Source organism: Anser anser (assembly GCF_964211835.1).
Source record: "Anser anser genome assembly, chromosome: 10".
Lineage (NCBI taxonomy): Eukaryota > Metazoa > Chordata > Aves > Anseriformes > Anatidae > Anser > Anser anser.
In genome coordinates this window covers 24,974,902-25,002,534 of record NC_139730.1, presented here as the reverse complement: position 1 = coordinate 25,002,534, position 27,633 = coordinate 24,974,902, and the positions used below count along the sequence as shown (strand labels likewise).

The 27,633-nt window shown below is 40.2% G+C and overlaps 1 protein-coding gene and 1 pseudogene across 2 annotated transcripts in view; one reads left to right on the top strand and one right to left on the bottom strand.

The window, feature by feature from the left end:
• The window catches only part of LOC310904788 (uncharacterized protein), a 339,287-nt gene that overhangs the window by 178,639 nt on the left and 133,015 nt on the right, over window positions 1–27,633 (bottom strand).
• LOC310904757 (ubiquitin carboxyl-terminal hydrolase 42-like) lies at window positions 1,620–12,120 on the top strand (annotated as a pseudogene). Its single transcript has 16 exons — window positions 1,620–1,961; window positions 2,669–2,869; window positions 3,956–4,066; window positions 4,227–4,329; window positions 4,493–4,560; window positions 4,717–4,787; window positions 5,322–5,404; window positions 6,637–6,748; window positions 7,109–7,249; window positions 7,443–7,543; window positions 8,004–8,145; window positions 8,825–9,533; window positions 9,904–9,992; window positions 10,164–10,167; window positions 10,397–11,421; window positions 11,922–12,120. The product of its transcript is annotated as a ubiquitin carboxyl-terminal hydrolase 42-like (transcript).

The following is a 27,633-nucleotide window of genomic DNA, read 5'->3' as shown; positions in this document are numbered from 1 at the left end:
TATGAGTCTCCTGAACCGAACCCGAATATGCATGTTACCGGTAAACAGGATGTATATAATTATGTTTTAATAGTAATGAAAATACTTGCTCTTGGTATGAGTGAAGTATTTTCAAAGGGGGGAAATGTTAGTGTTGGGGAGAATCGAATGGATGTTCTATTAATGTTTCTCAGGTGATGGATCATACGGTATAATTAAATATTATTAAATGTACTTACATTATCAAGTAATCTATGTATACTGGAAACCTAGGGAGTACATTGAACATTTAAAGGAATCGTTGAAGGGGAACCCTGGGAGGGAATAGGTACAACCTGACCTTGGATAAGGGCCTGGAGATGATGAAATGAGTTGAAGCAGAACCAAGGAGCGGAGGGAGCATGCGTCGAGTGAGAAAGGTGAAAGAGTTTAGCGGAGAGGAAGACTCCTTACTTCATCTGGACGACCACCTGGACGACCACCAGAGTGCGCCACGCATGTGCAAAGGGGAGGGGAGCTAATTAGAATGAAAAGCGAGGCTGATGTTGCAACCTGTAATGAATATGTATACCTGACGCAATATTGTATGTATAAATAATGGCTGGGAAGTAACGGGACTTGAAGCCAGATTTGGGCACCTGCCCCGGCTTCCAGCGCTGAATAAAGCACCTTCATATAATCACTTGGTGGTTATGTGGTTGCTACGCTAACACCCTCTGTCCCCGCTGTTGCCGCTGTTCCCGGCGCCTGGAGACCCCCGGCAGCCCCCTGTGACAGGACCTGTGGCCCCGGGGAGCAGGTCCTGTGGCCCCCTGTGCCCGCCGCCTCGTCGGCCATCCCGGCAGCAATCCTGCCAGCACAGAATAGCTCACCGGCTTTACGTGCGTTTCAGGGTAAAGTGACGATTAACTTCTATTTCCTGGCTTGGGTGCTGCTTTATTCTTTAACGGAGCTTCAGGTTTAAAGGTTAAACTCAGTTCTGTCAAGGTTAAACTCAGTTTCGTGAATGGCATCTTGGACAAAATCTTAAGCTGTGATTGACTCTCTGCTTAACAGAGGCCAAACGTGTACCTACTGAGAAGCAGGTCATAGGTGATAAGCCCTCACAAATTAACTTGCTATCACAAAGTGACGCCCAGAAAAAGTGTATTCAAAAGCTAGGCTCATTACAGAATCACAACCAAGCCATCATGACTGGTGCAGTAGACAGTGAGGTAGAGGGTGAGCCCTGGAAAGACAGAAGTAAAGTAGCAGCGAAATGCAGGTACCTTTGTGCACACGAAGCAGAAAAGCGCAGGCAGTAAAGTAATAGTGCTCCATTACTAGCGTGAGCAACAATTATATATAAATCGCAACCATTATCTATTAGATAATAGGTAATAATTAATAGATAATTGCAAAGCTCCAAAAATGCAATAAATAACTGATTCCCCTCAGAGAATGTCATTTGCATTTTTATATTAAAAAGACTCCAGAGTTGTAATGGATTAAAATCCTACGAAAGTGAAAGAAATGGCATCAGCCACTAGTTCTGCAGAAGCTAAAAGTAATACTGATAGAGTTTTGATGGAAATTTTTCCTTTGTGTGTTTAGTTTGGGGATTCCTTTTAAATCATTCATACCAGCAAGTTAGTTCTTCAAGGCCGTTTCTTTGAGATTAAGTGACAGGACTTCTACTACTCTTTTCTTCTTGGAATGCTTCTTGGTATTCTTACGTCAGCCAGAACATTTGTCTCTGTCGCAGATGAGAACAATGACCATAGTTAACAAGCCCAAATCTTCAAAGTCTAAAAAGCCATCTTCAAGGCGGTCTGGCAAATCCAAGAAACCGAGTACTAAAAAACTGATGTCACGCACCGCAAACTGGGGCCGGATACCACCTGCAGAAGATTCAAGCCAAGTCTCTGTGGCCCAAGGATGTGGAGGTGCTATTTATTGTAGATCCTCTGAAAAATCTAAGCCTTTTGCCCAAAGAGATCTAAGTAAGTGTGCGCTTTATCCTGCCTCCGTTTTCTTCAAAACAAAAGTAGAAAGTGGTAGTTCTTGCTTGTTGCACTGATAGAGAACGGGACTACTGTGAATAAAGACTTCCAAAGCGATTCTCCTAAGGCAACTGAAGTGACTGACGTTACAGAAATTAATTTTGATATATTTACAGTCGACAGAGAAATGTGGGGAGCATTTTGTAATGCACTGATTCATCCATATCTTTTCTGTTTTGCAAAGAAAAGTGTTTGATTGTTGCTATTCACAGGTTCCATTATTCACAGGTTTTTGAATGTTAAGATTGCTCAGGAAAAGATCTGATATTTGTAGGGGTACCGTCATTCCTAGTTATTTGTTTTTACATTGTCCTTGCATTTATTACCATATAATTTCAAGTCTAAGTTTGTGGTTGAAGTTATAATAAGGAAAAAAGCATATAATAAGGAAGAAATTAAAATGGTTGACTAAACTTTTTTTTCCCAAAACGTTGTGTTGACCAGCCAATTTGAAGATGGCGGTATTAAAGGTGTCTGCAATAAGTTTTTCTGTTTTGGATTGTAGCTAGTTCCTCTAGGTGCTCCCGCAGAATAGTATTTTTACTATGCCTATATATACTTTATATATTCACTATACCTATATATACTTAATACCTTTCTTAGAAACAAACAAACAAAATCTCTTTTTAAATATAACTTTCTTGCAGTTGTTAATGATGGAATTGCTCCGCCACAAAGGATTCTTTTTCCACCTGAGAAGATACGTATGGATTGGCAAGAAACACAAAGTGTTGGAGTTGGCCTGTACAATCTTGGCAACACGTGTTTTCTTAATGCTACTCTACAGTGTTTGACCTACACCCCCCCACTTGCCAATTACATGCTTTCTCTTGAGCACAGCCAGTCATGTGAGTACTTTCTAACAGTATTTTAAATCTGTTGGATAGCTGTGAAGGTGAAAGAACAGCAGTGATTCTGTGAGACAAACTTACTTGCCTGATTTTACCTGTAGACGCTGGCTTTGAGCATTGTATTAGCAGTGGGCTCGGAATAGCATATGGAGTGCGTTTAATGCACCATGTGTTTTTTTTGTTTGTTTGTTTGTTTGTTTTTTTAAAAGGATCTTTTCTTGCTTCATGGGAATAATGAAGTGCATTGGACAGTAATGCATTTAATGAACATTTGGCATTTGGGCTATTTGGGCTTCCTGCTGCTAGAAAGGCAATAAAATTTAGGATGTTGGCATCATAGGTCTTTAGTCTGCACAGCCGAGGTTCCATAATGCACTACAATAAATGGTCTGTTCGTTGTTGAACCAATTAAAAAAAAAAAAAAAAAAAAAAAACCTAGAAAGCAATATGAGCTGTTATGAACACGACTAGATTTTTTTGTGGGACTGTATTAAAATCTAGACTGATTTTGTCCTAAATAAAATGTTGTACTATAAAGTAAATGTTGTACTAAACCTGTATGCTTTTTAGGCTGGTATCTTTGTATCGATACCTAGAAATTTAACTGTTTTCTTCCTGTATATAGAAATCGTTTCAGTTGAGAATCCTGTTGAAAAAAGGAGGGCAGAAGTACTATTACATACATTACTGTAATTTTTCCTTTTTCCCAAAGGACTCGTAGCTCTGTATCATGAAGCTCACCTGACAGCACTGTGCTGAAAATAACCCACGTTCTCTTAATGCTGTATCATCAAGGTCAAATATTCTTTCCTCATACATTTTGCAACCTGTGGAGTTCACATTCCTGTCAGCCTTTACAAACGTGACTTTGCAGTAGTCTTTTAGATTTCTCATCACAAAATGCACTTGAATACAGGCTTAATGGATATTTTTATTCTATAAAGTTGTGTGAAATGAAATGTTAGGAGACTGTTGGGACAAGGAGAGTGGATATTGTATCTATAGTTTAAATGTTACTTATATGTTTGTTTGTAGTTATGTCTGTTTCGCTAGACTGGGATGCTTTCTTCTTTCACTCTTCAGGTCGTGAACAAGATTTTTGCATGATGTGCACGATGGAGACTCACATTAACCAGGCCCTGCGTTGCACTGTTGATGCCATCGAGCCTACGCGTGTTATCAATAATCTCAGTCGTAAGTGGCTTCAGATGTGTTTCTTTTTCAGCATCTTGTAATCTTCAAATAATTATTTGATGTGTATAAATGGTTTTAACACTGTAAAGAAGAGAGATTTTAGAAACAGGAGAATTACTTCATTTTTAAATGAGGTGAATACTATCATCTTCTTATTTAGGAATAGGACAACATTTCCGTTTTGGCAGTCAAGAAGACGCACACGAGTTCTTGCGCTATACTGTTGATGCTATGCAGGAAGCGTGCTTGAATGGAAGCACCAAGTAAGCATAAACAAATTCACTTTTATACGTTCTCTAGCACCTTTTAGGCCTTTATTTACTATCAAAACTGAAAGTCTAGGTCATCCTTGGTTTTCATAAAACTCTTTGAAGAGTTAACTGTGTGCCTTAAATCTTCTGAGGTCTGATTATAATTTATTTCCAGATTGGACAGATCTTCTCAAGCTACCACCATCATTCATCAAATATTTGGAGGATTTCTAAGATCAAGAGGTACTTTTAAAAATATTCCTGTCCTTAGAACTGATCTGTGTCTTTTGTCGGTAGTAAAGCAGTCTGTAGTTTGTCTGAAGTAGTATCTATCGACAACTTGAATGTGGACAGTTAGTCTCCTTCACGTGTTGTTAAGCATTTATATTTTGCTTCCAGTGAAGTGCTTGAATTGCAAAGCAGTTTCGGATACGTATGAGGCATTTCTTGATATCACTTTGGATGTAAAGGTAGGAGGTTTTGTAAATATAATTCATGATGTTTAAGTACATGTATAACTTTCTAAATTAAACTTGTTTAACTTAAAAAACCAAACCACGTACAATGTTAAAATATAAGAGCTTGGTGGTGGTTAGAAAGTGGATTGGACTTTGTCCTTCTGTGGAACCCCTGTAAATAGTCTCCACGTCTGCATTGGGTTTAAGGGGAAAGAATTTTATTGCTGCGCAAAGTATAATACTGTCACACTTCTTTGTTGTTCTACCTCAATATACGTCTAATTGTTAGACTGTTGGATTTGTTGCCAGTATTGATGACAAAGCACACTATAGATGCTGTCTGCGTTACTGGAAAATGATTTGTTTCAAAGTAGAATGACTTCCAGGTGAGGTAAACGCTGAGCATGCTCTTTCTGCCTCCTTCTTGACAGTGCTCATAGTAGATCGCTTAAGTATGTGTTAGTCAGGTTCTCTTATAAACTCCTAGTGCGTCTCTGGAATTTTGAATTTACAGTGACTTTACGCTCTTCTCTCTCGCTCCTCTAGGCGGTTTCATCTGTTACCAGAGCTCTAGAACTATTTGTGAAACCTGAAGAGCTGTATGGAGAGAATTGCTATAAATGTAGCGAGTAAGATTATTACTAATTATGTCTTAATACTAGATATTAGTTTTATATATTACATGACTTAGAGCGTAAGTTATCCTTTAACTTCATTTAGAAATAAGGAGACGCAGCTTTGTTGTTGTTGTTGTTGTTGCTTCATTTTCTAGTAGTGGTGAGCTGAAGCAAGGAGCTATGGAGAATGATTTGGAGTGGAAGGCAGCAGCAGGTTCCTACAGGTCCTAGCGTTCACTGTGAAACAAAGTTAGATTGAGTGTCAGGGCATGTGAGCTGGCTCTGTGGTAATGAATGTTAGCAGCCTGTGCTGGCTCACTAAACAGCGTCTTGCACAGCTCTTGAACTGTGAAACCTGTCGATGTGGACTAATGTCCGAAATGAGCTCCCTTAAGCCTAACCCGTGCACAGGGAAAGCCTGTTGAGTTCAGGCGCTCTCTGTGCTGATCAATATGTAAGATGTTTCTACGTATGTGAGAAACAATTGAACATTTGCATAAGATGGTTTGGCAAAACAAGCTGTTAGTCAAACATCCCCTCAGAAAAGCACAGAGTGCCCGGCTCAGTTCTGTAGAATTCATGCCTGACCCCTCTAAATGAAAAATGCAGTATCCACTTCTTGTTGTTGGATACTAAGGAAATTAGGGTGTCGAATCAAGAGCGTCCAATAGGTTATTAAAGCAATTTAATCCCAGGTTCGTCTTGGCCTGCGGATCCTAGAAAGCAACATGCAGCGTATTCAGGATTCTCATAAGTGATGTCTGAGGAAGAGAAAGAACTGTAATAGCACCTCACATCTGAATTGCATGGTCCTTCCTTAATGTGCTCTTTGAGGTGTGATCGGTTCAGTCACACTTAAAGCCAGAATTTTCCGTCTTTTTGTGAGCTTAAAAGGAAAGGCCTTGCACATGTACAGTACTTTTTCCATTGCTGATAACTGTTATTAGTCTTATATATAACTCATTTTTACTATTTTTTGTTTATATTTTATAACTCCCTGGTAATACGCTTTCGTGAGAGATTCCTGTTCCCGCTATGCTCTGAGTTGTTGGTAAAACTTACCTTCTTCTCTGTATTAACAAACGTGACATGCAGTGCATGGGTTTATGAAAAGAAAAAACCAAACATATGATGCAAGTAAATATCATTCAAATAGCATAAGCATGCATGAGACATTAAAACGAGTTTGTTTTGGGGGCAAAAAAGATGATGCTTTCAAACACTTGTCTCTGCTTGTTTTTAAGGTGTAAAAAGATGGTTCCTGCATCCAAGAGATTTACCATACACCGTTCTTCCAACGTTCTCACAATATCACTGAAAAGATTTGCAGATTTCACAGGTGGAAAGATCAACAAGGTATATTTCCCGCTGTAATGCAACTTTGTCATCATGTAATGGGACATCCCCCAAAGCTGAAAGTTGTTAATATTTTCAGACAATAATTGTAGACTAACGACTACGGCTTATTCTTTCTCTTAATATCAGTAAAGTTCCTGCTTGACAAGAAGCATATACTTTCCTCTGAGAAGGCTAATTCATCAGAAAACAGTTGTCTGCAACTTCTAGTATTAAACGTTGCTTATGGGAAGACTTATTTTTAGTGAATCAAGAGATATATTCATATAATTCCAGTCTCTGTTTTTTGGAAGTGTTTTTCTCTGGCTAGTCCGCGAAGTACTCTGATATAATTTTTCTATCTTCTTGGTCTCTCTTTAGGAAGTAAAATATCCTGAGTATTTGGACCTCCGAGCCTACATGTCTCAATCAAGTGGAGAACCACTCATCTATGCCTTATATGCGGTGCTGGTGCATCATGGTATCAACTGTCGCTCAGGACACTATGTATGCTACATAAAGGTAGAAGTCGACATCATTTCTAACAGGGTAAAGGTTGTGCTGGCAAACCAGTTCAAGTGTTACTAGTAGTACTGTTTCTAGGGAAAAAGATTTCATTATATGTTTATTTGACACGTGTGTATTTTATTGCTATCTGTGATTTCATTTGGAAAACATGCAATTCATCTAAAGATATCGTTGTCTTTATTTGCAGGCTGGTAATGGACTTTGGTATCAGATGAATGATGCAAAAGTAGTCCGTACTGACATTAAAAGAGTTCTTGGTCAGCAAGCTTACTTACTTTTTTATATCAGGTAATAACAAGTATTCAAATGTGTTCAGAAGAGATTTACTCTCCTGTTATTGATACTTTTCTTTTTGCAAGTGTTTTTCTTTCTCTCCCAGGAAAAGATGATTATTTCTCTAATTCAGTTCTGTCTAACCTGAAATTCTCTGTCATTTATTATCTTTTGTTGCTTGGCCTTAAACTGCAGCACTTGTGTAAATTGCTGTATATGTGTTATCTGTAGCTGGCTAATTTAGAGAAGGAGAGAAATGAAGGCCATCTGTGGTGTAAGAATGAATTATTGCTCTGAAAGTGATAGTCATAGTAGGAAGACTGTTACCTACTTTTCAGTTTGTAGTCTTGGCTAAGTCTTCTGTAGAGAAGGCTTCCATATCGTATGAACTGTTCCTATAAAATTATAGGATGGGATTTAATCCAAGAGTAGGCCGAAAGAAAAACTAAACTGAGATCACTGCTCTTTTCTGAAGGCGCTATGATTTGATGCTCGGAGAACGTGCTTTTTACTTAGCAGCACCGTCTTATCCCTGTTCATTCCCCCCTGGTCAGCGGGGGGCTAACAGTAAGCAGGCTGGATTTCTGGGACCACGACTTCCTCCTCATATGATTAAGGTAATTTAGGGAAGCGGGAGGGCAGATAATGGCACCAAACGGACAGTGGGTTTGGGGTTTGGTGTGGGGTTTTTTGTTTGGTTTTTGGCATCTTTGTTTTGTTTTCCTTCCCACGCTGCAGCTGTCTTCACAGCCCTCATGCTACAGCCAGAGTCATTCAAACAGTGGTTACTGCTGAATTGCGCAGCCATGCGACTCCATTGTTTATACCTCCTAGACAGCTTTGTAAAGCACAGAGAGCTACGCTCTTTGACAATTTAAGTAGAGTGTACTAATCCTCGAATCATTTAAAAGAGGACTTGTTTTTCCTATCGACGTCACTTTAGCTAAGACAGGGAAACCAAATTGTCTTATTCCTGAGCACCAGAACAATTATTCCAGGCTTTTTGGGGTATGTTTAAAGGGGAAACTAAATATATTTGGGAATAGCTTTAGGCAATGTTAAGTTGTTTGGATGGTTTTCAAAAATGATGTTAATTTGATATCAATATGCAGTAAACCAAAAGCAGGAATTAAATACACTTATGGGACTTGCATTTATCTTTTAAGGGCAGTGTTTTTTGCTTTTTAGGTGTTAAGACCATTTGTAGAAATACTTAGTAGGAGAATGACATGTTTAAAAATGTTAAATGGAGTGTTTGCATTAACCCGTCTTGCAATTTCTTCTTTTTAAATACAGAATTCAAGTCGTTTAAATGGAAATGGATCCATAAAAGAGGATGCAAATACCACTGGTGTCACCCTAAAAAGGCCATCTTCAGCACCACCAATGGCCTGTGTTCAAGAACAGGCGATTACCAGGCCTTCAATTACTGATACGTCAAAAAACCAGAAGATCACCATCAGTATTCACAATAAATTGCCTGCTCGTCAGACTGTGTCACAGCCTGACTGTCTTAGCAGTGCTGTGGAGGATGAAGATCTCTACAAGGCTGTTCCTTCATCCACAATCACAAATTCGGTAAAGCAAATGAAGCAAATACAAATACAAAAAAAAAAAAAAAGAGTTTCTGCTGAAATTTTTGTGGAGCCAAAGGTGAATGGAAATCCTAAACTCAGCTCTGATAACACAGTCCCTTACGGTGCAGAATCTTCAGGAAAATCTGAGGAGGAGTCAAAGGGCTTATTTAAAAGGAATTGCAATGCAATGTGGAATTTTGGTTGGAAAGGTAGTCCGTACATCGCAGAATTCCCATTCTTCCTGTCAGAATGCTGATGAAGGAAGATCCCAGCATGAGCTGCCAAACACTGATTCACTGAATGGTGCTATTAGTTTAGTTCATGAATCTAAAGAAAACGGACTGAAACTTGATGATTCCACTTGCCAAGTTGAACCTGTTAAACCTTGTGAGATGTTCTTTTCTAAAACAAACGGATTGCTTGAAACATAGTAGTTTGCTCCATCGAGAATTTCTCACCCACGATGTATTCGGGAGTGTTTATCATGTTCCTAATTCAGGCGAAATGCTGAGAAAACACAGCACAAATTTGATCGTAACCCTTTGTGATATTATGCCATTAGAATTTGCAGAGCTGAGCTGACATTAGAACTTGTCAGCTTAAGCTGAGCTGAGATAAAAATTCTTAAGTTTCATAAAGTAGATTTTGGGAGGTGAGTTGGCGTTATCTTTGAAGTGTAGATAATGCATACAACACAAAGCGATCTTGCTTAGCATTTAATGTAGAAATTCTGAGAAGACTAGTCCTCAGCACAAATGGTATTTTTTCTGTCTGCTGACTTGTGCGTTTTAGTTGCAGATGCCTGGAGCTATGCCTCCAGTCCCTCGAGAAGTCATCATGGAATCCCTCACGGCCAGCCAGCTGAACAGCTTGTCAGAGGAAAGAAGGTAAAATGAGCACAGTCTGATTAAGACAAGATTTTATGGAAGTTCATTGCGGTTTTATCTGTCTACTAATACTATTTAATGGAAGGATTTAAATCAGTAGAATTCCGTACTGTATGGCCAGTGTTGCGAACAGAACTAATGATCGACACTGTGCATAGCACTCTGATGCAGGCTGGTGCCTCGCGGAGAACTTGTGTTTCTTCATAGAATGTTTTTCCATTTTTCTCCATTATCTGGAGAAACATTGGCTGTTCCCCCGTCGCCCCCACCCCTTTTTTCTCAGAGCAGCAGGTGGAGGGAGACGGAAACGTGTTTTTATTTTGTGCAGTGTCCCGGGACCTCCGAAATCTACTGAGAATGATGAATACCTTGAACAGTACCAATGTGATGACCGTGGAGACAAGGAGAAACCAAGAAGATCAAAAGAACATGAACTGATTTCAGAAGAAAATGTTTTCTACATCAAAGAGTCTTCTGAGACTGGTGAGAAATTGCGGCAAACTTCCCCTCTAAAGTCTGACAGTGAATGTAGTTCTAAAAACCTTTCCTCCTTAGCTGTTACAGATAGATGCCAAGATACAAAGGACGAGACTAAAAAATCTGACAAAGAGCGTTACCAGAGAAAGAGGGAACATTCTCCTACTGAAGAGAAGGAGAGTCAAAAAGATGGTCATTCCAGCAAGAGAAGGTGCTCTCGGAGTGTGGAAGTTGTTAAGCAAAAGCGTCACAAGCAGGAGTATTGGGAGGGAAGCAGGTACAGATCTTCCCATAGTGAAAGGAACAGCCCTGATAATGGCAGAAGACCAGTAAAATATTCAAAGTACAGATCTCGAAGCAGAGGAAGATCAGAACAAGATAGCGCTAGATATTACCATTCCAAAGGGGAAAGAAGTTGGAGCAGAGAAAGATACTATCAAGATGAACCACGGAAATGGGAAAAATGTAGCTATTACAAGGATTACTATTCACCTCATGCAGCAGGAGACAGTAGAGAGAGAAAGTTCTCTCACGGTGATAAAGACTTTGACAAATTGACTCAGACTTACTCCAGCAGGTCACATAAGCGTTATCATTACAAAAGCAGATGGCCTCAAGGTTCCCTCTTGCGAGAGGAAGATGTACATCACTTTAGCACACCCAGAGCAGACTCACATCGTTGCTCAGTAGCTCAGCAACATTCTGGAAAACATTCGCGTGAGAGACATGCACTTCCACCTGTGTCAGCTCATTTGGAGAACTGTCGCCAGAAAAAGGCAAAAGAAGGAAACAGAAAAAGACAATATACTCGTGCAGAAGGTAGTGAAAGTGAAATAGAAAGGCAACGCAGAAAGGTAGAAAAGGAGGTTTTAGGTGGTGAAAACATGAAAAAATATAAGAAGTTCTAGAAGAAAAAGAAGTCTGAAGATAAACAGGGAGAGAAGGATTCCAAGTAAGCAGGGATTCCAGCCTAATCAGCATTTTTTTTCCTAATTCTTTTCTGGGTGCTTCTCATGTTTTGTTTTTTTTTTTTCATAGTTTCTGAGTTATTTAGATAGCATAATCTGGCTGGGGATCATGACTGGGGATCATTAGGTTGATCAGTGAAGACAGGAAAGGTATTGCTGAATTGTGTCAGAGCACTAGCTTTGGACCACGTAGTTCGAATCACATCTGCACACCATTCTGGATTAGGTTAAAATATTTTTTTTTTTTTACTTGCACATATTCCAGAGCTAACCATTGTTAATGATCTGTGTACCAACCAGGACCTATGGTCCTTCAATCTGAGGGCTTAAGTTTGCTGCATCTAAAGGAAGTTACATGTGCACAAAGTACCACAAAATAGCTGACATGCGGCAAATCATCGCCTGTGGTAAAATAAATAAAGTTTCCTGTATGCAACAAGTGCCACATCTTTTTTTCTCTTTTTAACTTGCATGTTTCTTTCAGACTTTATGATTTGTATTTCTCTGCGCTCCACTTTGACAATGCCAATCGCAAGCGTAACAAAAAGAAGAAAAAGGAGAAACATCAGGAAAGTGAAAGGCTTCTTGGAACACTTAGATCCTCGTTTCCAGAAGAAAACCCGGGAGAAGAAGGAAGAATCCCATCCTCCAGATGGCTCTTTATGAGAGCAATGCAGAAGTGAGGGCAGTAAACAACCTCACAAGGAAGGGAAGCCTTCCAGTGCAGGTGAAAGGAAGAAACATCGCATCCAGCGAGTATATTAAAGGTAAGCGGCTGCAGCATGTTTATGGGATTCCTTTTAGATTAATCTAGAGATTATCTAAAACAGTCTTTAAATGCTTGATGACTGAACAGTCTGCTGGATATTAAAATATGTTTTGAAAAATATGTTTCAAATGTTGTTTTTTCAGCTGTGTGGGGAGAACAAATACAGTGGCTATGAATATTTTGGCTATTATTCAGAACAGCATGTGGAGGGATATGTAAACTATGTAATATGTAAAAATATGTACTATGTAAAAATCCTGCTTTTTTTCTCCTTTTTGTTTTTTTTTTTTTGTCTTTTTCTTTTTTTCCCTGCTATTATAGGTTTAAGAATATAGAGGAATGCGCTGATGGAAGCCATGTAAAGAGTCTCCAAATTTGCATTGGGTTTAAGCGGAAAGAATTTTATGTCTGCACAAATTATGATACTGTCAAAACTTCTTTGTTGTTCTACCTCAATATACATCTAATTGTTAGACTGCTGGATTTGTTGCCAGTATTGATGACAAAGCACACTATAGATGCTGTCTGCGTTACTGGAAAATGATTTGTTTCAAAGTAAAATGACTTCCAGGTGAGGTAAACGCTGAGCATGCTCTTTCTGCCTCCTTCTTGACAGTGCTCATAGTAGATCGCTTAAGTATGTATTAGTCAGGTTCTCTTATAAACTCCTAGTGCGTCTCTGGAATTTTGAATTTACAGTGACTTTACGCTCTTCTCTCTCGCTCCTCTAGGCGGTTTCATCTGTTACCAGAGCTCTAGAACTATTTGTGAAACCTGAAGAGCTGGATGGAGAGAATTGCTACAAATGTAGCGAGTGAGATTATTAACTAATTATGTCTTAATGCTAGATATTAGTTTTATGTATTGCATGACTTAGAGCATAAGTTATCCTTTAACTTCATTTAGAAATAAGGAGACGCAGCTTCGTTGTTGTTGTTGTTGCTTCATTTTGTTTAAGCAACTGGTGCACGGAAATAATCCCAAACTTGAAAACGTTACATCTGTTTTGGAAATCTAAGAAGAGTGGCTATTAGCTGATATTGGACTTTTCTCGTAGCATTGTCTGCACCATGGCTTGTCAAGCTTCCTAGGCGTGTAGCTGCATGCTGAAATATTCATATTGGCAGAAGTGAAAAGACATGCCCAGTAAGTAGTGGTGAGCTGAAGCAAGGAGCTGTGGAGAATGATTTGGAGTGGAAGGCAGCAGCAGGTTGCTGCAGGTCCTAGCGTTCACTGTGAAACAAAGTTAGATTGAGTGTCAGGGAATGTGAGCTGGCTCTGTGGTAATGAATGTTAGCAGCCTGTGCTGGCTCACTAAACAGCGTCTTGCACAGCTCTTGAACTGTGAAACCTGTCGATGTGGACTAATGTCCGAAATGAGCTCCCTTAAGCCTAACCCGTGCACAGGGAAAGCCTGTTGAGTCCAGGCGCTCTCTGTGCTGATCAATATGTAAGATGTTTCTACGTATGTGAGAAACAATTGAACATTTGCATAAGATGGTTTGGCAAAACAAGCTGTTAGTCAAACATCCCCTCAGAAAAGCACAGAGTGCCCGGCTCAGTTCTGTAGGATTCATGCCTGACCCCTCTAAATGAAAAATGCAGTATCCACTTCTTGTTGTTGGATACTAAGGAAATTAAGGTGTCGAATCAAGAGCGTCCAATAGGTTATTAAAGCAATTTAATCCCAGGTTCGTCTTAGCCTGCGGATCCTAGAAAGCAACATGCAGCGTATTCAGGATTCTCATAAGTGATGTCTGAGGAAGAGAAAGAACTGTAATAGCACCTCACATCTGAATTGCATGGTCCTTCCTTAACGTGCTCTTTGAGGTGTGATCGGTTCAGTCACACTTAAAGCCAGAATTTTCTGTCTTTTTGTGAGCTTAAAAGGAAAGGCCTTGCACATGTACGGTACTTTTTCCATTGCTGATAACTGTTATTAGTCTTATATATAACTCATTTTTACTATTTTTTGTTTATATTTTATAACTCCCTGGTAATACGCTTTCGTGAGAGATTCCTGTTCCCGCTGTGCTCTGAGTTGTTGGTAAAACTTACCTTCTTCTCTGTATTAACAAACGTGACATGCAGTGCATGGGTTTATGAAAAGAAAAAACCAAACACATGATGCAAGTAAATATCATTCAAATAGCATAAGCATGCGTGAGACATTAAAAGGAGTTTGTTTTGGGGGCGAAAAAGAAGATGCTTTCAAACACTTGTCTCTGCTTGTTTTTAAGGTGTAAAAAGATGGTTCCTGCATCCAAGAGATTTACCATACACCGTTCTTCCAACGTTCTCACAATATCACTGAAAAGATTTGCAGATTTCACAGGTGGAAAGATCAACAAGGTATATTAAGAATATACCTTAAGAATATAGAGAAATGGTCTGCTTTTATTTTCATTTTCTCTTTTTTTCATTTTTCTCTTAATATCAGTAAAGTCCCTGCTTGACAAGAAGCATATACTTTCCTCTGAGAAGGCTAATTCATCAGGAAACAGTTGTCTGCAACTTCTAGTATTAAACATTGCTTATGGGAAGACTTATTTTTAGTGAATCAAGAAATATATTCATATAATTCCAGTCTCTGTTTTTTGGAAGTGTTTTTCTCTGGCTAGTCCGCGAAGTACTCTGATATAATTTTTCTATCTTCTTGGTCTCTCTTTAGGAGGTAAAATATCCTGAGTATTTGGACCTCTGAGCCTACATGTCTCAGTCAAGTGGAGAACCACTCCTCTACGCCTTATATGCGGTGCTGGTGCATCATGGAATCAACTGTCGCACAGGACACTATGTATGCTACATGAAGGTAGAAGTCAACATCATTTCTAACAGGGTAAAAGGTTGTGCTGGCAAACCAGTTCAAGTGTTACTAGTAGTACTGTTTCTAGGCAAAAAGATTTTCTGAAATAACCCCAAACTTGAAAATGGGATCTTGTATAAAATCTTAAGCTGTGATTGACTCTCTGCTTAAGAGAGGCCAAACGTGTACCTACTGAGAAGCTAGGTGATAAGTGTTTTTGTACACTTATAAGTGGTCATTTTGTAAAGAGACTGCTGAAAAATCTGAACAGTGCTGCTGCAGAACTCTGAATGGGGGGCTAGCAACTGTCTTAACTGATCTGGAATCTTGAGTTTACTTTTCAGTGGACAGGAGGAGAGTCTCTCAAGGCAAACAGAGAGAGAAATAACACCCGATACTCATGTCAACATAAATTTATGCTCAGAGTGTAGGTGTAGGAACAGCGTCGGTATGTATATGGAACATCGGGAGAGGAAACTATATCGGTATTTACAGCTTTTCTACTTCCTTGTCAGAGAGACGTTGTCTCCAAATTAGAAATTGATGTATTTTGAATAAGGGCTGGTGGATCGGATTTATTCTTACTAGTGTTAATATTTGCTCTTGATTAGTACTTAATATCTGGTAACGCATCAATCAATCGTCAAAAATAAACTTAAAAATGTGTAAGGCTTATCTCGTTGGTCGATACAAAGACCAAGGTCTTTTCTCTTTTCTCTTTTTTTTTTTTTTTCCCAGTATTGTTTTTCTGTTTTCCTTCTCACTGCAGTCTTGATTTTGTTTCTTGTCCCTTAAGTATGTTTTCAATGTGTTGTTGAAACATTTTCCCTTTCAATGCAAAAAAAGGAGCTGTCACTGGTGTCTGCAAGTTGAAGACTGGAGCTTATCTGAAAATCACTGAGCCCAAGAGCTGTCACCTTAGTCTTCCAATAGGACAAGGATGTCTTCGTTTTCTCAGTTAAATGCATTTTTCAGGTTTGTGTATTATTTTCTCAGGAATGGAAAGTGTGCGCACAATTTGCCAGTTGTGGGACTAGGAGTTCTCTTATTTCCTGTGCTTTGTTTAACCTGTCTTAAGTTTAATGGATAGCAATCAAGGTGTACTAGAAATCTGAAAACACTTTATGCTTTGTTCTCTCAGTCATTTTGGTATAACAAACAAGCTTATGGTTTAAACCCTCCATTAGGTTAGCATTTTCCCTAAACGTAACAAGTCCCTGTGTGCTACAGGAAGACAGTAACAAAAAATTAAGTATAGATATTCATCCTGCCATTATTCAGCTTCTGCCTATGGACAGACAATTACACTTATTTAAAGCGGTATCCTCTTGAAACCTAATCAGCATGTTAGAAAGCACTTAGTTATCGGCTTTTGTCCTGGAGGGCTGAGGTTTGTTTTGTTTTGTTTTACATTCAGCATTTCCTTTTCTAGCTTCCATTCCCCTGTTGTTTTGCATGAGGAAAACATGCAGCTTTACAAAGTAGAACGGAAAGAGATGCTTTTCAGTCTAACTTTTCAGTTTTTTGTAGGAGTTTTAAATGTGGTAGGTGCAAAACAGCATAAGTACTGCTGCCAAAGTTATATTCAAACAAGTATTTCTTGGAGAAGCAGAAGAAGCCCAGGGAGAAATAAATTTACAAACATGCTCTTCATGCTCTCCTTTCCCAAGATTTCTCTGAGATATATCCCATAGTCTGTGGGTTTTGAGGTATGTGGTTCCCAGGAGTGAAAAGGAGGGCCAAACAGCTCTCCTCTCGGATCTCCACGTGCCAGGGCTTTAGTGTACTGCCACTTATGGCTCCGCTTTTCACCTGGAAAAAGCGACCTCATGCTGTAAACTGAGGAGCCCTGCAATTGTTCTACTTGGGTTTTTTTTGTTTTTTTTTTTTTTTCCCCTGCTCGTATAGGCTTAGAAATGTGCTGATGAAACAATAAAAAAGCCAGCTTGGTACATCTCCTTACAAAAAAATAAGTACAAACTTGAGCTCCTGATCGGCTTCATGCTGAACTCTGTGCTGTTCTTGTCGTAATCTTGGTCTCTCAGTAGATAATATGGTTTAATTACGAATAGAATCATGTGATGAAGAAGATCTCACACTGCAACAAATTCAGCATCTCAAATGAAATTTTACATTTTCCGTGATTTTCTTTCTGAGCAGAAGTGTGTAGTATTAAATATATATATATATATATCTGTGATGAAGCCACGGTCGCAGTTACTCAGATATCTTAATAAGCACTTGCAGGAAGATAAATTGCTGCATCTTTTAGCATTATTTAATTGTAGGGTTAGAGACATGTTGATTCAACAGTGCTGTAAAGTTTCTAAGAGGTCACTTTGAAAAATACCAGCTAAATTACTGGCAAGACTGCACCCGTTCTTAAAAACAAACAACCCCCCCAAATCATCTGTTTTCCTCTTACAGGTAACTGAAGTAATCCCCGAAGAAGACAGTTCACTATCCAAAGGCAAGTTTTATTTTTAAACATTTTCTACATTTTATACCTAGCCACAACTTAACAACCAGTTAACGGTCGGTGACAATCCTGTTCAGTGTTGAAAATGTCATTCTGGCATAGGAAACAAAGGACTTCATCTTCTTGCTTTACAGCTGAATGTCTTCTACATAATGTTTGGAGAAGTGAAATCTTGCAAGAGGTTTTCAAAAATTCTGCCCGGTTTGGATGATGAAGTAAATTGCCATAGTCAGTAGATTCTGGCACTGACAAGTTCCTTCAAGCTAAAGAGGGAGTGCGATTGTTGCAAAGCATGACTGTGTTTTGAGACAGGGACGACCACAAGTTTTAATCTTAAAATACGACATGGAGGGGAGGCTGGTTGTTCACACATTCTTGCAAACATTAATACAATCTGTCCCATTATCAAGAACAAAATTAGGGACTGAACGGAGGTCTTTCAAATACCAGTGTTGCAAAAATAGACTTTTTATGCTACTAATGTCAAAAGAATCCTGATTGTACTAAACTGTGTCTCTTCTAGCTGATAAATCAGGAATAGCACAGAAGAAAATGCGTCTGCTCTAATGCTCTTTGGGCTTCGGTGAATTCTCTGGCCAGCAGATGGCGAACTCGCTTATTCTAAACCAGTCAAAAGTATAGGGAGAAAGTAAATGTCTTGCACGCATTACACAAGTCCAGGGCATTGGGATCACTGGGCTACATGAGTGAAAGAGATGTACCCCAACAGTACCCCACTTAGATACGCTGCTTGCAACATAAGCAGGATGGGAGGGCTGTGCAAAGCAATTTTGGTAAATTGAGGAATTCATGTATTTCATCAAGCCTAAAGATACTAATTAGTTTCATGTGGGGGAAGGTCAGTCTTTCAAAGAAAAGAAAAAACATCTCTTAAGCAGGATTTTCTGAATGGTGGAATCTAATCTGAAAAAAGGCCACTTCAGCAGGTTATTTATTTATTTATTTATTTCTTACTGTATTGAACCTCTCAAGTAAGCTAGGAGCAGACTAGGAACAACTGAGGACTTGTTAGAGTGTGCCTTTTCACCTGGACTCATGTTACTTTGAATAAATTAACAAGGATAGCTAGTGATAATTTGTGATTTAAGGAAATTCCAGATACGTGAGAGAAAGAGCAGCGTTAAAGCAGTTAAATTCCTGCTCTCTCTAATAAGTGCTCTCTCTAGCCAGTTTCTGAACGCTTCTGTTCTGTGGCTAGGATTTGGTCAGCTTGACCACAAGATCACTAGTAAAACAAGGATGCCGTCCAGTCAAACCTTCAAATGAATGCAACTTACCTAAGGTCTACCGTTTGCTATCAAAACAGGTAGCTTTGTCCTAATATTCTGTACAGTTGACCAATTTTAGCATGGAACTGAAATGCAGTCAGTTTAATGGGAGGGCTTTGGAAGCTGCCTTCTCCAGTCAGTTCAGCCCTGTAGTCAGAGAGCAGATCAAGCTGTGTGCAGGCTTGTGACTTCTCTCTTTAGAAAGAAAACCACTGAGCCAGACAGTTCCATGTTGAGTATCACAACAGGGAATGACATTTCTTCCCTTTGTCTTTCAGATGCAGAGCTTACTGATGGAAGCCTTCAATACTCAGACTAAACCTACCATCAAAACGGACGACCTTTTTACCATCCAAACCAACCATTTTTCCATCAAACCCAACACCTTGGGTTTTGAAATGAAACTGGTAAGCCACAAGTCTTTATTGAATCTATTTTGCAGTGAAAGGGTTTTCTCTGTAACCTGATCATTTAAACTGTTGTGCTTAAAAGAAGGTCACTTGCAAGAGCGGTTATAATCCATGCTATAAAATTGAATCATCCTCTAGAAAGAAAAAAAAAAGGAGCAATTATCTTGCATGTACTCTTGATAAAGGAGGAGCTACACAATGGTATATAGTTTCACGCTTTATTTTTGAGAATGTCCAGGCTTAAGTAACAGCTCTTGATGATAAATGAAAAGATTAATACGCAGCGGATTTACACAGAACATTGCGTTTTTAACAATGATCGATACAGAGTATTTGTCATGCAAATCACCTGTGTACACCAAGAAATACTTATTTCAATATATATCTGTACAGTATTTACATTTTATATTTAAACTCTAACTCGAAACATTTTCCAAGAAAATACAGAAATGGAACTGGTAAGCCACAAGTCTTAATCTGCAGCATTTGGTCTACAACAGACCTGGCTTTTCCAGCAAGCGTATCTACATAGATATGTAACAAATCTTAAAAATAGGCATTGTTTTTGTATATGAAGCATTATAAATGCTGCTTGGTTTATAAAGCTTCGGTTTTGTACCCGTTTAAAACTGTTCAAAATGTCAAGTGATTTAGAGCTTACTTTGTCAGAATATTTTAAAATTTAAGTCAGTCCAGGGGAGTTTAACTATTATATACAGTTCTCTCCCTAGATTGCACTGGCAACGGGGCAGCAATTTAATGCTAGAAATAATATACTTCCTGCTACGATCTCCTCAGTTACATGTTACTCTAAATAATTATTTCTGCAGGGTATAAGAACTTCAAATACAGCAAACGAACTCTCAAGGCGTTTCCTTTGTGCTTACAGGTAGACACCGTCGCCTGGCTGGATAAACAGATTTTCTTGAAGGTGTTATTTCAGCATATAAGAATTGATTAAAAAAAAAAAAAAAAAGTGCTTCATGGCTTATTGGTTTTGTAATCTCACAGTTCTCCAGGAACACTTGATTTGCTGCATTTCACCATTACACTCGTCAGTAGCACTGATTCTGGTTTATCACTATTTGCATTACAAATCTCCTTGTCCAAAGCCTAAACTGATGTATGCACTGCTTGAAAACAAAACGTGGTTGCAGAGCAGAAGACTCAAGTCATTAGGTTAGCAGCTGCGTAACCATACTGCTTTCCAAACATAAGATGTAGAGCTTATTGAGTTTCTATGAAGAGTTTAAACGGCTCCCATTAAGCAAAGATGTCCCCACACTGCTACTTCCTCTTAAGCAAGGATTCTACCTCCTTTGGCTGAGGCTTGCTCCCTTACATTCGAACATTCATCCAAGTAGCCTGCAATTCCACATTCGTGGGGGAAAGTCTATAGAATAGAAAAGGTTCCTCCAGTCTCTTCCTCTCAGCCTTTTTTTGAAGCATGCAATAAAGCAAAACATTCACAGGCTGACCTTCCATGCAAAACAAGGCAACTTAGTAAGACAGGAACCGCAAAACTGATTGCTCTTTAAAGTTAAAATGAGATTTGAAATAGATCAAGTTAGCAAGTGGTGTTAAGTCTGTAAGTAAGTCTGCTTTTGCCAGTGCAGCACAGTTCCCTATCATGTAGCCAGAGCTGCTTCTGTAGCTCCAAGAAGCAAAACTGCTTTGACAAAATACTGTGTCATGAAAGCATTCGTTGGTGCGGTAGGCACAGCTCAGGTTCAACAACTGAAAGACCATCAGAGTGGGACTGCAGAAAGATCTTTCAGAAGTTCCAAAAAGACATGTGGGGGTGGGAGTTTAGTTGTGTTAGATAACACAATCTTAGATAAAGATTTTGGTCTTAACGTAAAAGTAAGGGCGTCTACCGATTTCTTCAACTCCAACAACTGAAGCACAAGTCTGAAAAATCGCCTTTAAGAATGCAATGAAAATATTTAACTCTTCTGTATGTTCATAGTTTGTTGTCAAGCAAAGGAATGAATGCTGATGCCTTAACTATCTAGGGCTGTAGCTTACAGAAAGACTACACCTTCCTGTTTTTTTCCCTTTAAAAACGTTAAATCCATGTGAAATTATTTGGGGATGTTTTCACATGCAAAGCCTAATGCAACTCGTGCCTAATGCAAGCCCTGTCGTCTTCTTCCTTTAGTAGTGTCGCATTAAGGGGTGTAGCCGATTGACCGTTACGGGTCCGGTCGGCTTCAGGGTACTGAACTATCACGGCCACGGATCCACCAACAACGCAGCACGCCCTCGCTCTAGTCGCGTTCAAGGAGAACTGTCACGGCCAGGAACAATGCAATTAAGTGCAGTTTATTACGGCAACAGATACACAGGTCCTTTGGATTGCCAGTGATAAATTCACTGTCTGCAAAAGCAAGCTAGCATGCATGAAATGCACAGGTACACGGCCTAGGTATTAAGATGTTAAAAAGCATAAAGACGCTAGAGATTTCTAAGTTTCCGTGGAGACGCCTGGTATAACCAAGCGTTCAGATCTTACCTCGCAGCATCCCAGTGGGCGGGGGGGGGGAGGGGTGAGAGGCTCAGCCTGTCGACTGATGTCAGAAGGTATTCTTCGTGACAGTATCTTCCCCAACATTCCCTTTCTCTTAAGCCAATTTATATTATTTTCTATCTTTTAGGTGGAGCTTGAGTGACTCCAGTCATGCGTATCTTGGTTGTGATTGGTAGAAATTACCTCGCTTGCGTTTAAAGGTACAGGCTCCGAGAAATTCAGAGGATGTGCTCAGTGAGGGGTGGTTGCCCCTTGGAGGCGGGTAGCTTTTGGGATGGAGGGGTGCTTATAATGCCTAGTCACTTAAGGCAATTACTCCACAAGGAGTAACTTTACTCCTTTAACTTAACTACTTGAACTACTTTAAGCTTTAACTACAGCGTATCTAAAACATAAGGAGGATGTTACTATGTAAAAAGCAGATGAAACCAGTCCTTAACTCTTACTGCTTATTGTGCGTGAGCAGACTGGCATGAGTTTTAGCTATACTGGCAAATATCAAAGCACACCTGTGTAGTCCCAAAGCTGGGAGAAAAGCAAGGAAACCTTGAAGAAAATAGGGAGGCCTGTAGCTTGTGTAGTCTTTTAGCTGAGAAAATAAGGAAGGAGAGAGACAGGTAGCCTTGAGCTAGCAGAAGCAAGGAAGAGAAGGGATAAAAGGGAAAAAACAAGAAGGAGAAAACCAGCTCCAGACTGGCCTGTAGTAACCTTTTGCTCATTAAGGGTCATTAACACATTAGAAATCACACCTGTCAAAATGATAATCCTTGCTAATGTGGGATTCGGTGTGTGTCCCCCTCCTCCTGTACCCCCCCCCCCCCCCCCCCCCCCCGGTGTTCCTCTGTAATGCGCAAGCTCAGTAGAGAAAAGTTAGGTGAGCTGTAATAACCAATCAAAAGGAGCCAAAGAGAGAGTTTTCACAAGTTTCCTGTGTATGAATGACGGTGATTCGAGTCAGAGGTGTGCTTGCTTTGCGAAAGATAGCCAAGTACCTGACTCTGCAGAGTTCTGTAATTAATTATGTAATTAAAAGACCTTGGTGTGCATTCCGACTCTGGGTGCTTATTGGCGCGGTGCACTGGGCACGAACTCGCGGACAACATCTGTACTCAGTGTGATGCCTACAGACAATCCTTTACTGTTGGGACCTGCATATTTTTCTGTGCCTTCAACACAAACCCTTTGGTACAACTAGTTCCCTACGTAGCTGCCAGTTCACCACTCAGTTGCACTTCTGAAGAGGAAAAGCTATTTCCCTCTAACGTAGGAGCACATACTCTAAATGCAAGCTTCACTCAGCTGGTCATTTACTGCAGGACAAGATTTGAAAACTGTTGTGGAGATTCTGTTGGGTTTTCTGCTTACAGAAAAATTAAGTGCCAAATCGCCCTCTACTCCGCTTTGTAGTGCTGCATTTAATGGAGATTCAAAGAATTTCATTTGCTCCTCCGTTTATGGACAACGAGCTGAAGGAACAGGTACAGCACATTAGCCTGGAATGCCTTCCCTCCCAACCAAAGTAAACTGGAGCTGTAACTAACACAAGCAGAAACAAGGCTTCCACGTTTTCAGCTGAATAAAGTTCCAACAAAATCATCCTCTGGGATTTGAAGCTTACTTCAAATTACATGCCAACAGCTCTTTTCCCTGAAAGGTCTTGCCCAGTTCTTACGTCATAGTAAAGTGTATACCTATAAAATTTACAGTTAACGTCTTCACTTAGTTTGTCCAATTTTTGCATTATCGCTCAGCTGTGTGCTCATTTATAAGCTGATGCATGTATACAAGCTGCTGCTCAAGTCCTACGTCTTGTTTGCAATTCTTCGTTTCCTTGTTGCCAGCATATTGTAAAGCGGATCCCTGCTGCTACTCGCTCTAGAAGAAAAGGAATCATCGGTTTGGTTACCAAATACCCGCTTCTGGAAACCAGAAGTGTTTTGGTCTCTCTTCCCTTCGAATGACTCCACACCTCTCATCAGATAATGGATTGCTGACCTAGAATCAGAGAACATCCCAAGGTGGAAAGGGCTCACAATAATGAGCGAGTCCAACTCCTGGCTCCACACAGGACCACCCCAAAAGCAGAGCCTATGTCTGAGAGCATTGTTCAAACACTTCTGGACCCCCGTCAGGCTCGGTGCCACGACCACTGCCCTGGGCAGCTGTCCCAGTGCCCGAGCGCCCTCTCAGGGCAGCACCTGAGGCGCACGGGGCTCGGCGGGGCGGCCCGGGAGGGGAGGAGGACGGCGGGGCGAAGCGGCCGCTCCCTCAGAGCCGTCTCCCCGCCGCCTCGCCCGCACGTCGGGGCTTTTTCGTGTCGGGGCTTTTTCGTGTCGCGCCCTCGGGCTCTCGCCGCGGGCGACATGCCGCTCCCCAGCGCGGACAGCTTGCGCGCGGGGCCTGCCCGCGGCGGCGGCGGGAGGGAAACCCCAACCGCAAAGCCCTCCCGGCAGGGAGAGCTCGGGGTGAGGGCCGGTCCGGCACCGACAGTAAAGACACGCCGGAGGAAACGCTCTGCTTTTAGCCGTGAGCACCGCGGCCAGGTTGAAAAGGCGTCACGCTGGAGCTCCGAGTTGGGCGGCGTTCCGAGGCCGTTGTGGCAGTTGTGGAGACGGCCTCGGCTGAGGTGGCGGCTGCTGTCGCTGCTGTCCCCTCTGTCCCCGCTGTTGCCGCTGTTCCCGGCGCCTGGAGACCCCCGGCAGCCCCCTGTGACAGGACCTGTGGCCCCGGGGAGCAGGTCCTGTGGCCCCCTGTGCCCGCCGCCTCGTCGGCCATCCCGGCAGCAATCCTGCCAGCACAGAATAGCTCACCGGCTTTACGTGCGTTTCAGGGTAAAGTGACGATTAACTTCTATTTCCTGGCTTGGGTGCTGCTTTATTCTTTAACGGAGCTTCAGGTTTAAAGGTTAAACTCAGTTCTGTCAAGGTTAAACTCAGTTTCGTGAATGGCATCTTGGACAAAATCTTAAGCTGTGATTGACTCTCTGCTTAACAGAGGCCAAACGTGTACCTACTGAGAAGCAGGTCATAGGTGATAAGCCCTCACAAATTAACTTGCTATCACAAAGTGACGCCCAGAAAAAGTGTATTCAAAAGCTAGGCTCATTACAGAATCACAACCAAGCCATCATGACTGGTGCAGTAGACAGTGAGGTAGAGGGTGAGCCCTGGAAAGACAGAAGTAAAGTAGCAGCGAAATGCAGGTACCTTTGTGCACACGAAGCAGAAAAGCGCAGGCAGTAAAGTAATAGTGCTCCATTACTAGCGTGAGCAACAATTATATATAAATCGCAACCATTATCTATTAGATAATAGGTAATAATTAATAGATAATTGCAAAGCTCCAAAAATGCAATAAATAACTGATTCCCCTCAGAGAATGTCATTTGCATTTTTATATTAAAAAGACTCCAGAGTTGTAATGGATTAAAATCCTACGAAAGTGAAAGAAATGGCATCAGCCACTAGTTCTGCAGAAGCTAAAAGTAATACTGATAGAGTTTTGATGGAAATTTTTCCTTTGTGTGTTTAGTTTGGGGATTCCTTTTAAATCATTCATACCAGCAAGTTAGTTCTTCAAGGCCGTTTCTTTGAGATTAAGTGACAGGACTTCTACTACTCTTTTCTTCTTGGAATGCTTCTTGGTATTCTTACGTCAGCCAGAACATTTGTCTCTGTCGCAGATGAGAACAATGACCATAGTTAACAAGCCCAAATCTTCAAAGTCTAAAAAGCCATCTTCAAGGCGGTCTGGCAAATCCAAGAAACCGAGTACTAAAAAACTGATGTCACGCACCGCAAACTGGGGCCGGATACCACCTGCAGAAGATTCAAGCCAAGTCTCTGTGGCCCAAGGATGTGGAGGTGCTATTTATTGTAGATCCTCTGAAAAATCTAAGCCTTTTGCCCAAAGAGATCTAAGTAAGTGTGCGCTTTATCCTGCCTCCGTTTTCTTCAAAACAAAAGTAGAAAGTGGTAGTTCTTGCTTGTTGCACTGATAGAGAACGGGACTACTGTGAATAAAGACTTCCAAAGCGATTCTCCTAAGGCAACTGAAGTGACTGACGTTACAGAAATTAATTTTGATATATTTACAGTCGACAGAGAAATGTGGGGAGCATTTTGTAATGCACTGATTCATCCATATCTTTTCTGTTTTGCAAAGAAAAGTGTTTGATTGTTGCTATTCACAGGTTCCATTATTCACAGGTTTTTGAATGTTAAGATTGCTCAGGAAAAGATCTGATATTTGTAGGGGTACCGTCATTCCTAGTTATTTGTTTTTACATTGTCCTTGCATTTATTACCATATAATTTCAAGTCTAAGTTTGTGGTTGAAGTTATAATAAGGAAAAAAGCATATAATAAGGAAGAAATTAAAATGGTTGACTAAACTTTTTTTTCCCAAAACGTTGTGTTGACCAGCCAATTTGAAGATGGCGGTATTAAAGGTGTCTGCAATAAGTTTTTCTGTTTTGGATTGTAGCTAGTTCCTCTAGGTGCTCCCGCAGAATAGTATTTTTACTATGCCTATATATACTTTATATATTCACTATACCTATATATACTTAATACCTTTCTTAGAAACAAACAAACAAAATCTCTTTTTAAATATAACTTTCTTGCAGTTGTTAATGATGGAATTGCTCCGCCACAAAGGATTCTTTTTCCACCTGAGAAGATACGTATGGATTGGCAAGAAACACAAAGTGTTGGAGTTGGCCTGTACAATCTTGGCAACACGTGTTTTCTTAATGCTACTCTACAGTGTTTGACCTACACCCCCCCACTTGCCAATTACATGCTTTCTCTTGAGCACAGCCAGTCATGTGAGTACTTTCTAACAGTATTTTAAATCTGTTGGATAGCTGTGAAGGTGAAAGAACAGCAGTGATTCTGTGAGACAAACTTACTTGCCTGATTTTACCTGTAGACGCTGGCTTTGAGCATTGTATTAGCAGTGGGCTCGGAATAGCATATGGAGTGCGTTTAATGCACCATGTGTTTTTTTTGTTTGTTTGTTTGTTTGTTTTTTTAAAAGGATCTTTTCTTGCTTCATGGGAATAATGAAGTGCATTGGACAGTAATGCATTTAATGAACATTTGGCATTTGGGCTATTTGGGCTTCCTGCTGCTAGAAAGGCAATAAAATTTAGGATGTTGGCATCATAGGTCTTTAGTCTGCACAGCCGAGGTTCCATAATGCACTACAATAAATGGTCTGTTCGTTGTTGAACCAATTAAAAAAAAAAAAAAAAAAAAAAAACCTAGAAAGCAATATGAGCTGTTATGAACACGACTAGATTTTTTTGTGGGACTGTATTAAAATCTAGACTGATTTTGTCCTAAATAAAATGTTGTACTATAAAGTAAATGTTGTACTAAACCTGTATGCTTTTTAGGCTGGTATCTTTGTATCGATACCTAGAAATTTAACTGTTTTCTTCCTGTATATAGAAATCGTTTCAGTTGAGAATCCTGTTGAAAAAAGGAGGGCAGAAGTACTATTACATACATTACTGTAATTTTTCCTTTTTCCCAAAGGACTCGTAGCTCTGTATCATGAAGCTCACCTGACAGCACTGTGCTGAAAATAACCCACGTTCTCTTAATGCTGTATCATCAAGGTCAAATATTCTTTCCTCATACATTTTGCAACCTGTGGAGTTCACATTCCTGTCAGCCTTTACAAACGTGACTTTGCAGTAGTCTTTTAGATTTCTCATCACAAAATGCACTTGAATACAGGCTTAATGGATATTTTTATTCTATAAAGTTGTGTGAAATGAAATGTTAGGAGACTGTTGGGACAAGGAGAGTGGATATTGTATCTATAGTTTAAATGTTACTTATATGTTTGTTTGTAGTTATGTCTGTTTCGCTAGACTGGGATGCTTTCTTCTTTCACTCTTCA